The sequence below is a fragment of the Mirounga angustirostris genome, unplaced genomic scaffold (genome assembly GCF_029215605.1).
Source record: "Mirounga angustirostris isolate CCGP_5_RB_7025 unplaced genomic scaffold, mMirAng1.0.hap1 SCAF_4, whole genome shotgun sequence".
In the NCBI taxonomy this organism is placed as follows: Eukaryota; Metazoa; Chordata; class Mammalia; order Carnivora; family Phocidae; genus Mirounga; species Mirounga angustirostris.
This window is the reverse complement of record NW_026991712.1, coordinates 188,717,448-188,730,097: the sequence shown is the minus strand read 5'-3', so window position 1 is coordinate 188,730,097 and position 12,650 is coordinate 188,717,448. Positions and strand designations below refer to the sequence as shown.

Sequence of the window (12,650 nt, the reverse complement as noted above, 5' to 3'; positions counted from 1 at the left end):
AAAGCGCCCCCAGAGGGTCCCACCTGAGGGTCACGACCAAGTCCACATACGTCACTGTCTTGCCTGCCCACGGCCACTGCGGCCACCACAACGCCTCATCCCAGTGTCTGAGCAGCGTGAGGTTGGGCAACGGCTTGGCGCCCCTGGACCAGCGTGCCCAGCGCGGTGTCCTTGGGGTCACCGGTGCAGGCTGACGGCCAGGTTCACCAAGAAGGACACTTCAAGTCCGGCCCAGAAGGTGCTAGTGAGGCGCCAGTCACCTCACAGGCATTTCCTGACCTTTGAAAGCACCAAAGAATTCAACAGGTAACATCCCCCAAAACACATTTTTACAAACAGCACATTCAGCGACTCGGCTCCGAGCCCTCACCACATTTCAGCCCTTTTGAGTCCTTCTGCGTATTTCCTGCCCCCATTCTATCAGGAGCCTTTTTTTGAGAAACACAGATCCAAGGGTTTTAACACGGCCACGGAGGAGATGCCCAAAGGATTCCAGAGACCAGCCCAGAGCCTCCGCCAGGAGCTCAGGAATAGGGGGGGGGGGGGGGGAGGCGACACGGGGTTGGGGACAGAGGGGGTGGGTCCTTAGCATCAGCACGAACCCACTGTGTGCACACTGCCCACGTCACACAACCCTGAGAGTGGCATCTGTGGGCTCTTCAATCAATGTATTTATTTTGTGTTCCTGAGATGTGGCCCCTCTTCGCCAATCTGGGAGTGAACTGGTTAGAGGTTTCTGGAGGGAAGTCATGGGGCAGGATGGGGCAGGCTGCTCCCCGCCCCAAGGGCCTCAACCCACAGCCCCACCCTGAGCCTGCCAGGCCCACCTCCCAACCTTTGCAAGCCCTTCCCCACCCTGTCCTCCCTTCTCCTGCCGCCCTGGGAGCCCTGAGCCCTCAGTGGCTGCCTACCCCGCGGGCTCGGCAAACCCCAGACCTCCTCCTCGTGACCACTTCACCTGTGTCTGTTTCTGCTTCCACCCCATCCCCTCCGGCCCCTCCCTGGTCCAGGGTTTTGAGGGCGTGAAGTAGGGCCACCCAGGCCGGCGATCCTGAGTCCGTCAGCAAGCAGCTCTTTCTGCTCCCAGCGCCCTTCCCTCCGGCCAGCAGGAGGCCAGAGATCGGGGCGTCCTGCCAGCCCGCTGGGTCCTTTCTCTGCAGCCGAGCTGGTGTGGGCAGGACACCAGGCAGGCATCTCCTTGCAGGAGCCCCGACCCTGGAACGGCCACCCTGAGGGTCCCAACCATGGGGAAACCGAAAGAGTTGCTGGAGTGCGCCTCCCTGCTCCCTCAGTCCCCGGCTGAGTCCTGAGCCCTTGCCCTCCAGTGCTGGGGGGACACTGAGCCCCATCGGGCGGCTCTGGGTTCTGAGGGGTAGGGCTCCTGGGGCCCAGGGGAGGGGGAGGGGGGCTTCTTCCAGCAACACAGCAAGAGTCCTGCTGAGCTGGCGCTGCGGCTCCCGGGGCCAACAGGCCAGGAGGGAGGAGAGCAGTCTGGTCCTGGTGGGTGTCCTGGCCTCTGATGAGGAGGTCTTACTCGGCACCTGGGCCGTCCTCACGCATCCTTCAGAACTCCAGGTCCTGCTGTGGCAGACAGTGGGCAAGTGCCCTCGTGGTAACATCCTAGAGCTCTCCTTGACCCGGGCAGCAGGCAAGCAGCCGGCAAGCAGCCGGCAAGCAGCCCGAAAGGAGGGGTGGGAGGGGAGGAGCGACCCCAGGAGGCTCCTGCATCCGCGAAGCAGGTGGTGCTCGCAGCCAGCCCTGCCAGCACCCTGCCCGAGCCTGCCCTTAGCTGACAGGCCCGGTGGAGCCAAGAGGGGCCGCACCGGTGGTCAACGGCAGACCCTACACGGAAAGGCGGATCTTGCAGTGGGTGGCGAGTAATTTCACTACCCCAGCAGGAGCAAGAAAAGCTTCCTCCTACCCAGCAACAGCCCAGCCAATGAGAGACTGTCCCAGCCCAGCCAATGAGAGGATCACAGCTCAGCCAATGAGAGACAGTCCCAGCCCAGCCAATGAGAGACCGTCTCAGCCCAGCCAATGAGAGACAGTCCCAGCCCAGCCAATGAGAGACAGTCCCAGCCCAGCCAATGAAAAGTCACTACGTTTCAGACTGTTTGCAGCGGAGGGTTTTTTTTTTTTTTTGATTTTTTTTTTTTAAATTTTATTATGTTATGTTAGTCACCATACATCATTGGTTTTTGATGTGGTGATCCACGATCCATTGTTTTCGTATAACACCCAGTGCTCCATGCAGTATGTGCCCTCCTTAATACCCATCACCGGGCTAACCAATCCCCCCTCCCCTCTAAAACCCCATTTGTTTCTCAGAGTCCATAGTCTCTCATGGTTCATCTCTCCCTCCAATTACCACCCCCCCTCATTTTTCCCTTCCTTCTCCTAATGTCCTCCATGCTATTCCTTATGTTCCACAAATAAATGAAACCATATGATAATAAACTTTCTCTGCTTGACTTATTTCACTTAGCATAATCTCCAGTTCCAACCATGTTGATGTAAAAGTTGGGTAGTCATCCTTTCTGATGGCTGAGTAATATTCCATTGTATATATGGACCACATCTTCTTTATTCATTCATCTGTTGAAGGGCATCTCGGCTCTTTCCACAGTTTGGCTATTGCGGACATTGCTGCTACAAACATTGGGGTGCATATGGCCCTTCTCTTCACTACATCTGTGTCTTTGGGGTAAATACCCAGGAGTGCAATTGCTGGGTCATAGGGTAGCTCTATTTTTAAATTTTTGAGGAACCTCCACACTGTTTTTCAAGGTGGCTGTACCAACTTGCATTCCCACCAACAGTGTAAGAGGGTTCCCCTTTCTCCACAACCTCTCCAACATTTGTTGTTTCTTTCCCTGTCCATTTTTGCCATTCTAACTGGTGTAAGGTGGTATCTCAATGTGGTTTTGATTTGGATTTCTCTGATGGCTAATGATGATGAACATTTTTCAAAGTGCTGGAACAAACAATCCTAAAATTTGTATGGAATCAGAAAAGACCCCGAATTGCCAAGCAAATGTTGAAAAAGAAAAACAAAGCTGGGGGCATCACATTGCCCAATTTCAAGCTATATTACAAAGCTGTGATCACCAAGACAGCATGGTACTGGCACAAAAACAGACATATAGACCAATGGAACAGAATAGAGAACCCAGATATGGACCCTCAACTCTATGGTCAAATAATCTTTGACAAAGCAGGAAAAAACATGCAACAGAAAAAAGTCTCTTCAATAAATGGTGCTGGGAAAATTGGACAGCCACATGCAGCAGAATGAAACTCGACCATTCTCTAACACCATTCACAAAGATAAACTCAAAGTGGATGAAAGACCTCAATGTGAGACAGGAATCCATCAAAATCCTAGAGGAGAACATAGGTAGTAACCTCTTTGACATCGCCCACAGCAACTTCTTTCAAGACACATCTCCAAAAGCTAGTGAAACAAAAGCAAAAATGAACTTTTGGGATTTCATCAAGATAAAAAGCTTCTGCACAGCAAAGGAAACAGTCAACAAAACAAAGAGGCAACCCACAGAATGGGAGAAGATATTTGCAAATGACACTACAGATAAAGGGCTTGTATCCAAGATCTATAAAGAACTTCTCAAACTCAACAGCCAAAAAACAAATAATCAATTCAAAAAGTGGGCAGAAGATATGAAAAGACACTTTTCTGAGGAAGACATAAAAATGGCTAACAGACACCTGCAGCGGAGGTTTTGTTTATGAGAGCCTCTCCCAGCTTTGGCTTTCCTGTAGGAAAGAGCCCCTTCTGCTTTGGCCTCTGCTTTGCTCTCTGCACTTGCAGAGTTTTGTTTTGCTTTGTTTTTTTTAGATTTTTTAAAAAGATTTTATTTATTTGACACAGAGAGACACAGTGAGAGAGGGAACACAAGCAGGGGGAGTGGGAGAGGGAGAATCAGGCTTCCTGCTGAGCAGGGAGCCCAATGCAGGGCTCGATCCCAGGACCCTGGGATCATGATCTGAGCGGAAGGCAGATACTCAACAACTGAGCCACCCAGGCGCCCCATGCACTTGCACAATTTTGCTGTAGCTTGCTGGTCTCAGATTGCAACTCTCAGATTGCTATTCCTAAATAAACCCATTTTTTTTTCTGGTAAAATAACTGGCAGTTTTATTTTTTTAACGTTAATAGATTGAATCAACAAGGGATGAATGCAAACTTGTAAAACAACTGAAACTCAAATAATGAACAAAATTATATTTCAAATGAATAAAACAACCACCAAGAAAAAGAAAAACTAACCTACTTTGGAGAATGGTATTTTTGCAACTTTGGAGAATGGTATTTGGACTAAAGAAAAAAATAATCGCAAGCAAATACTAAACTCGTTAGTTGGCAGGATTCTCACAATGGCAGCAATCCTGAGACAAGGGTCTGTGTCTTCTAAGACTGAGCCAGCGAGCAAATAAGTTCTGGACAAAGGAAGCTGGGCTCCTGTCAGGAACGGAGGGGGGTGCACACTGTGGTTTGTCTGGAACTGGAGCTCTCAGTGTGAACTTGTGTTTACGTGTCTCTCAATGCATCTGTGTGTGTGGTACACATGAGTGTAGGGAGGCATGGGTGCACACTTTCTAAATCATTCCCTGTGAAATCCTGGAAGCAATGACGCCGCACTGACAAATAGCATCCCCACTCATGTTGGGTTCTAAAGGTAAGATGGTGGAGGAGCAGGGGACCCTAATTTCATCTGGTCCCTGGAATTCAGCTAGATAGCTATCAAATCATTCTGAACACTTGCAAACTCAACTGGAGATCTAAGAAAAGAATTGCTGCAATTCTGCAAAAAAAAAAAGCAACCACTTTTTGCAAGACATAATGACAAGATGGAAGAACTCACCCCAAAAAAGATTAAGAGGCAGTACCAACTGCCAGGGACCTAATCAACATGGACTTTAGTAAGATGTTGGAACTAGAGTTCAGAATGATTATAAAGATACTAGCTGGGCTTGAAAAAAGCATAGAAGACACCAGAGAATCCCTTACTGGAGAAATAAAAGAACTAAAATCTAACCAAGTTGAAATCAAAAGGGCTATTATTGAGATGCAATAAAAAATGGAGGCTCTAACTGCTAAGATAAATGAGGCAGAAGAGAGAGTCAGTGATACAGAAGATAAAATGTTGGAGAATAAAGAAACTGAGAAAAAGAGAGATAAACAAGTACTGGATCATGAGGGGAGGATTCGAGAGATCAGTGATACCATAAAGTGGAACAATATTAGAATCATTGGGGTCCCAGAGGAAGAGGAAAGGGAGTGGGCAGAAGGTATATTGGAGCAAATTATAGCTGAGAACTTCCCTAATCTGGGGAAGGAAACAGGCATTCAAGTCCAGTAGGCACAGAAAATCCCCCTCAAAATCAATAAAAATAGGTCAGCACCTCGACATATAATAGTGAAGCTTGCAAGTTTCAGAGATAAAGAGAAAATCCTGAAAGCAGCTCTGGACAAGAGGTCCTTAACCTACATGGCTAGAAACATAAGGTTAGCAGCAGACCTATCCACAGAGACCTGGCAGGCCAGAAAAGACTGGCATGATATATTCAAGGCACTAAACGAGAAAAATACGCAGCCAAAAATACTTTATCCAGACAGGCTGTCTTTCAGAATAGAAGGAGAGATAAAGAGCTTCCAGGACAAAGAGAAACTAAAAGAATTTGTGATCACTAAACCAGCCCTGCAAGAAATATAAAAGGGGATCCTGTAAGTGAAGAGAGAGCTCCAAAGTAATGTAGACCAGAAAGGAACAGAGACAATATACAGAAATAGTGACTTTACAGGTAATACGATGGCACAAGATGAATAAATTCATCTCGTTCAATAGTTACTCTGAATGTAAATGGGCTAAATGCTCCAATCAAAAGACACAGGCTATCAAATTGGATTAAAAAAAAAGCAAGACCCATCGATATGCTGTCTACAAGACACTCATTTTAGACCCAAAGACACCTCCAGACTGAAAGTGAGGGGGGACAGAAACATTTATCATGCTAATGGACATCAAAAGAAAGCTGGGGTGGCGGGCGCCTGGGTGGCTCAGTTGGTTAAGCGACTGCCTTCGGCTCAGGTCATGATCCTGGAGTCCCGGGATCGAGTCCCGCATCGGGCTCCCTGCTTGGCAGGGAGCCTGCTTCTCCCTCTGACCCTCCTCCCTCTCATGCTGTCTCTCATTCTCGCTCTCAAATAAATAAAATCTTAAAAAAAAAAAAAAAGAAAGCTGGGGTGGCAATCCTTATATCAGACAAGTTAGATTTTAAAACAAAGAATATAATAAGAGATGAGGAAGGACATTATATCATACTTAAAGGGTCTATCCAACAAGAAGATCTAACAATTGTAAATATCTATGCCCCTAACATGTGAGCAGCCAATTATATAAGCCAATTAATAACAAAATTAAATAAACACATTGATAATAATACAATAATAGTAGGGGACTTTAACACCCCACTCACAGCAACAGATAGATCATCTAAGCAGAAGATCGACAAGGAAACAAGGGCTTTGAATAACACACTGGCCCAGATGGACTTCACAGATATATTCAGACATTTCATCCTAAAGCAACAGACTACACTTTCTTCTTGAGTGCAATTGGAACATTCTCCAGAAGAGATCACATACTGGGTCACAAATCAGATCTCTACTGGTACCAAAAGACTAGGATCATTCCCTGCATATTTTTGGACCACAGTGCTTTGAAACTGGAATTCAATCACAAGAGGAAATTTGGAAAGAACTCAAATACATGGAGGCTAAAGAGCATCCTACTAAAGAATGAATGGGTCAACCAGGAAATTAAAGAAGAATTAAAAAATTTTATGGAAATAAATGAAAATGAAAACACAGTTTTTTAAAACCTTTGGGATGCAGCAAAGGCGGTCCCAAGAACAAAGTATATAGCAATACAAGCCTTTCTCAAGAAACAAAAAAAGTCTCAAATACACAGCCTAACCCTACACCTAAAGGAGCTGGAGAAGGAACAGCAGATAAAGCTTAAATCCAGCAGGAGAAGGGAATTAATAAAGATTCGAGAAGAAATCAAAGAAATAGAAACAAAAGAACAGAACAGATCAACGAAATGAGGAGCTGGTTCTTTGAAAGAATTAATAAGACTGATAAACCTCTAGCCAGACTTATCAAAAAGAAAAGAGAAAGGACCCAAATGAAATCATGAATGAAAGAGGAGAGATCACAACTAATACCAAAGAAATACACACAGTTATAAGAATATATTATGAGCAACTATATGCCAACAAATTAGGCAATCTGGAAGAAATGGATGCATTCATAGAAACATAAATTACCAAAACTGAAATAAGAAGAAATAGTAAACTTGAACAGACCTATAACCAGCAAGGAAATTGAAGAAGTAATCAAAAATCTCCCAACAAACAAGAGTCCAGGGCTGGATGGCCTCCCAGGGGAATTCTACCAAACATTTAAAGAAGAATTCATACCTATTCTGAAGCTGTTTCAAAAAATAGAAATGGAAGGAAAACATCCAAACTCATTCTATGAGGCCAGCATTACCTTGATGTCCAAACCAGACAAAGACCCCATCAAAAAGGAGAATTACAGACCAATATCCCTGATGAACATGGATGCAAAAATTCTCACCAAGATACTAGCCAATAGGATCCAACAGTACATTAAAAGGATTATTCACCACGACCAAGTGGGATTTATTCCTGGGCTGTAAGGGTGGTTCAACATCCTTAAATCAATCAGTGTGATACATCACATTAATCAAAGAAAGGACAAGAACTATATGATCCTCTCAATGGATGTAGAAAAAGCATTTGACAAAATACAACATCCTTTCTTGATTAAAACTCCACAGTGTAGGGATAGAGGGAATATGCCTCAATATCATAAAAGCCATATATGAAAAGCCCACAGTGAATATCATCCTAAATGTGGAAAAACCGAGAACTTTCCCCCTAAGGTCAGGAACATGGCAGGAATGTCCACTCTTACCACTGTTGTTCAACATAGCACTGGAAGTCCTAGCCTCAGCAATCAGACAACAAAAATAAATAAAAGGCATCCAGATTGGCAAAGAAGAAGTCAAACTCTCACTCTTCGCAGATGACAAGACACTCTATGTGGAAAACCCAAAGATTCCACCCCCAAATTACTAGAACTCATACAGAATTCAGCAAAGTGGCAGGATATCAAATCAATGCACAGAAATCAGTTGCATTTCTATACACTAACAATGAGACAGAAGAAAGAGAAATTAAGGAGTTGATCCCATTTACAATTGCACCCCAAACCATACGATACCTAGGAATAAATCTAACCAAAGAGGTAAAGGATCTATACTCTAAAAACTACAGAAAACTTATGAAAGAAATTGAGGAAGACACAAAGAAATGGAAAAACATTCTATGCTCATGGATACAAAGAACAAACATTGCTAAAATCTCTATGCTACCTAGAGCAATCTACACATTCAATGCAATCCCTATCAAAATACCATCAACTTTTTTCACAGAAATGGAACAAATAATCCTAAAATTTTTATGGAACCAGAAAAGACCCTGAATAGCCAAAGGAATGTTGAAAAAGAAAAGCAAAGCTGGTGGCATCACAATTCTGGACGTCAAGCTATATCACAAAGCTGTATTCATTCATTTTGTACCATACTGGTACAAAAACAGACACATAGATCAATGGAACAGAATAGAGAGCCCAGAAATGGACCCTCAACTCTATGGTCAGCTAGTCTTCGACAAAGCTGGAAAGAATATCCAATGGAGAAAAGACAGTCTCTTCAACAAATGGTGTTGGGAAAACTGGACAGCCACGTGCAGAAGAATGAAACCAGACCACTTTATTACACCATACACAAGAATAAACTCAAAATGGATGAAGACCTAAATGCAAGACAGCAATCCATCAAAATCCTAGAGGAGAACACAGGCAGCAACCTCTTCGACCTCGGCCACAGCAACTTCTTGCTAGAAACAACGCCAAAGGCAAGGGAAGCAAGGGCAAAAATGAACTATTGGGACTTCACCAAGATAAAAAGCTTTTGCACAGCAAAAGAAACAGTCAACAAAACCAAAAGACAACTGACAGAATGGGAGAAGATATTTGCAAATGTCTTATCAGATAAGGGGCTAGTATCCAAGATCTATAAACAACTTATCAAACTCAACACCCAAAAAACAAATAATCCAGTCAAGAAATGGGCAGAAGACATGAACAGACATTTTTCCAAAGAAGACATCCAAATGGCCAACAGACACATGAAAAAGTGCACAACATTGCTCGGCATCAGGAAAATCCAAATCAAAACCTCAATGAGATACCACCTCACACCAGTCAGAATGGCTAAAATTAACAAGTCAGGAAACGACAGATGTTGGCAGGGATGCAGAGAAAGGGGAACCTTCTTCCTACACTGTTGGTGGGAATGCAAGCTGGTGCAACCACTCTGGAAAACAGTATGGAGGTTCCTCAAAAAGTTGAAAATAGAGCTACCTTACGACCCAGCAATTGCACTACTGGGTATTTATCCCAAAGATACAAAAGTAGGGATCCGAAGGGGTACGTGCACCCCAATGTTTATAGCAGCAATGTCCACAATAGCCAAACTATGGAAGAGCCCAGATGTCCACCGACAGATGAATGGATAAAGAAGATGTGCTGTATATATATACAATGGAATATTACTCAGCCATCAAAAATGAAATCTTGCCATTTGCAACCACATGCATGGAACTAGAGGGTATGATGCTAAGCAAAATTAGTCGGTCAGAAAAAGACAAATACCATATGATTTCAATCATATGTGAAATTTAAGAAACAAAACAGATAAACATAGAAGGGAAGGAAAAATAAGATGAAAATAGAGAGGGAGGCAAACCGTAAGAGATGCTGAACTCTAGGAAACAAACTGAGGGTTGCTGGAGGGGAGAATGGGTGGGGGAATGGGGTAACTGGGTGATGGGCATTAAGAAGGGCATGTGATGTGATGAGCACTGGGTGTTGTGTGCAACTGATGAATCACTGACCTCTACCTCTGAAACTAATAATACACTATATTTTAATTAATTGAATTTAAATAAAATAAAATAAAATTTAAAAAATCCATTCTAAAAAAAAAAAGAAGATAGTAGGAAGGGAAAAATGAAGGGGGGAAATCGGAGGGGGAGACGAACAATGAGACTCTGAGAAACAAACTGAGGGTTCTAGGGGGGCGGTGGGGGGATGGGTTAGCCTGGTGATGGGTATTAAAGAGGGCACGTACTGAATGGAGCACTGGGTGTAATACACAAACAATGAACCATGGAATACTACATCAAAAACTAATGATGTAATGTATGGTGATTAACATAACATAATAAAATAAAATTAAAAACAAACAAACAAAAAACAAACCTGAAACTACAAAGCTAGATGAAGAAAACATAGGAGAAAATCTTCGTGAGCTTGAGTCAGGTAAAGATTTCTCAGATGAGGCATCAAAAGCACAATCCATACAAGAAAAAACTGACCAGTTTTATTGCATTAAAGTTAAAAACTTCTCTTCTTTGAAAGATATTAAGAGAATAAACAGATAAGCCACAGACTTGGAGAAAATATTTGGAAGTCTGTGTCTAATAAAGATTTGTATCCAGAACACATAAAGCAGTCTCAAAATGTGGTAATAAACAAATAATCCATATTAAAAAATAAAAATAAAAATAAAAGATAAATAAATCCATTCTCTGTAAAAATAATTTGGGTTTCTTTGGGCTGGAGCTGGGTAAGAACCAGATAGCTTGGAACATCCTTTTGGGCCAGAAATTAAGGGAAGGCTTATGGATTGGTAGGAATATGTCAAAAAAATCCATAAGCCAGTATAAAGGGTCTCTGGCTGGAAAAATTTGGGACAACTTGGAGACCCGAATATATAAGAGTAATAGATTAAAACTAAGTGGGTAGGGGCGCCTGGGTGGCTCAGTCGTTAAGCGTCTGCCTTCCGCTCAGGTCATGATCCCAGGGTCCTGGGATCGAGCCCCGCATCAGGCTCCCTGCTCCGCGGGAAGCCTGCTTCTCCCTCTCCCACTCCCCCTGCTTGTGTTCCCTCTCTCGCTGTCTTTCTCTCTGTCAAATAAATAAAATAAAATCTTAAAAAACAAAACAAAACTAAGTGGGTAAAATTGGAACCATAAAGCCCTCCATGATGTCAATGCACGATGGACGCATGAATGAATGCATGATTTCAATTCATGATGGATGCATGAATGAATGAATGCATGATGTCAATGCGTGATGGATGCATGAATGAATGAATGCAAGGAGAATTCTCTTGCTTCCATTCGAACGCCACTGTTCAGTAAAGAATAATCAAGAATGGAATGTTTACACAGCCTCAAAGCATCTCCTCCAAACATGCTCATCCATACATGCTATCCTCGCTTCTCTCCATTTCCCAGAAAGTTTCAAGAGAAACAGGATATTTACATACTCTCAAATCATCCTGCCAAAGTATACTTTTTTTTTTTTTGGTTCTATTGAGAGAGAGAGAAAGAAAGAGAGAGAGAGAGGGCGCCCATTAGCAGGGAGGAGGGGCGGACGGGGAGAAGCAGACTCCCTGATGAACAGGGAGCCCGATGTGGGGCTCAATCCCAGGACCCTGAGATCATGACCTGAGCCGAAGGCAGATGCTTAACAACTGAGCCACCCAGGCACCCCTCAAGTATAATTTTTGATGACAAATTAAAAAGCAAATTTTATTTTGTTGGGCAAACACAACTCCAATTTAGAAATTACTTCCCAATGTGACAGTCATTCATATCATGCTTCATTCATGGTCCGTCCAGTGTTGCCCAGCCCATGGTAGGTACACACAAGCCTGTCCTACAGGTGAGGAAGCTGAGGCTCAGAGGGCTGGGGGTGAGGGGGGCTTGGAGTCAAAAGTGGCTCCTGGCCCCTGGAGGAACACTTCAGCTGCTGGTGGGTATGACCTCCTGCCACTCTGCTCCCCCATACTGTGGGATCAGGGGACTGGGTGCCAGGGGCTGCGTCAGCCCAGAGGGACAGTGCTGGGGGACAAAAGCCCATGTGAGACAGGAAGTGGATATGGCCCAGGGCAGGGTCCGCAGAGAGGGCAGGAGCACACCCAGGGGCCAGGACTGGGGACACCAGGGAGCCCTGGGACACAGACACGCAGACACACACGGGCTCGGGGGACTCACCTGGCTCAGGGCATCAGCCTTGGGTGTCAGGCTCCAGGGGGGCGGCTCCCAGCCTCGAAGAGGCTCCATGTCCCTCTTCAGGACCCCTCATTCCCCAGCCGCTGTCCCCGGACCCCCGCCAGCAGGTCGAGCTCACACTCAACCCGGAACCTGCCTTCTCTAAAAGGAAAGGGAAAGAGAAACTGTCTGTGGCCCAATGGGGGAGGCTATTCCGATCGGAGCTTGGCCTCAGTTCCCTCTCCCAGTATCTGCCGTTGTGGGAGCCAGGCTGCCAGGGGCCAGGACCCCACAGGACCCCACAGTGACGGGCGGGAGAGGGGTGCGGGGCCAGCTGCGCAGGAGGCAGGAGCTGCCCAGCAAAGCAGAAGTGCTCGTCGAGCGGAGGGGAGGGGAGGGGTATGCAAAGGCGGGAG

At 45.0% G+C, this 12,650-nt stretch overlaps 1 long non-coding RNA gene across 1 annotated transcript in view; it reads right to left on the bottom strand.

Moving 5' to 3' along the window:
* The window catches only part of LOC129045745 (uncharacterized), a 28,083-nt gene extending 15,710 nt beyond the window's left edge, over positions 1 to 12,373 (bottom strand). Inside the window, exon 1 of the long non-coding RNA XR_010411142.1 lies at positions 12,238 to 12,373. This is a non-coding gene — a long non-coding RNA (uncharacterized LOC129045745). The remainder of the gene's footprint in view (positions 1 to 12,237) is intronic.
* Between the last annotated feature and the right edge of the window lie 277 nt (positions 12,374 to 12,650).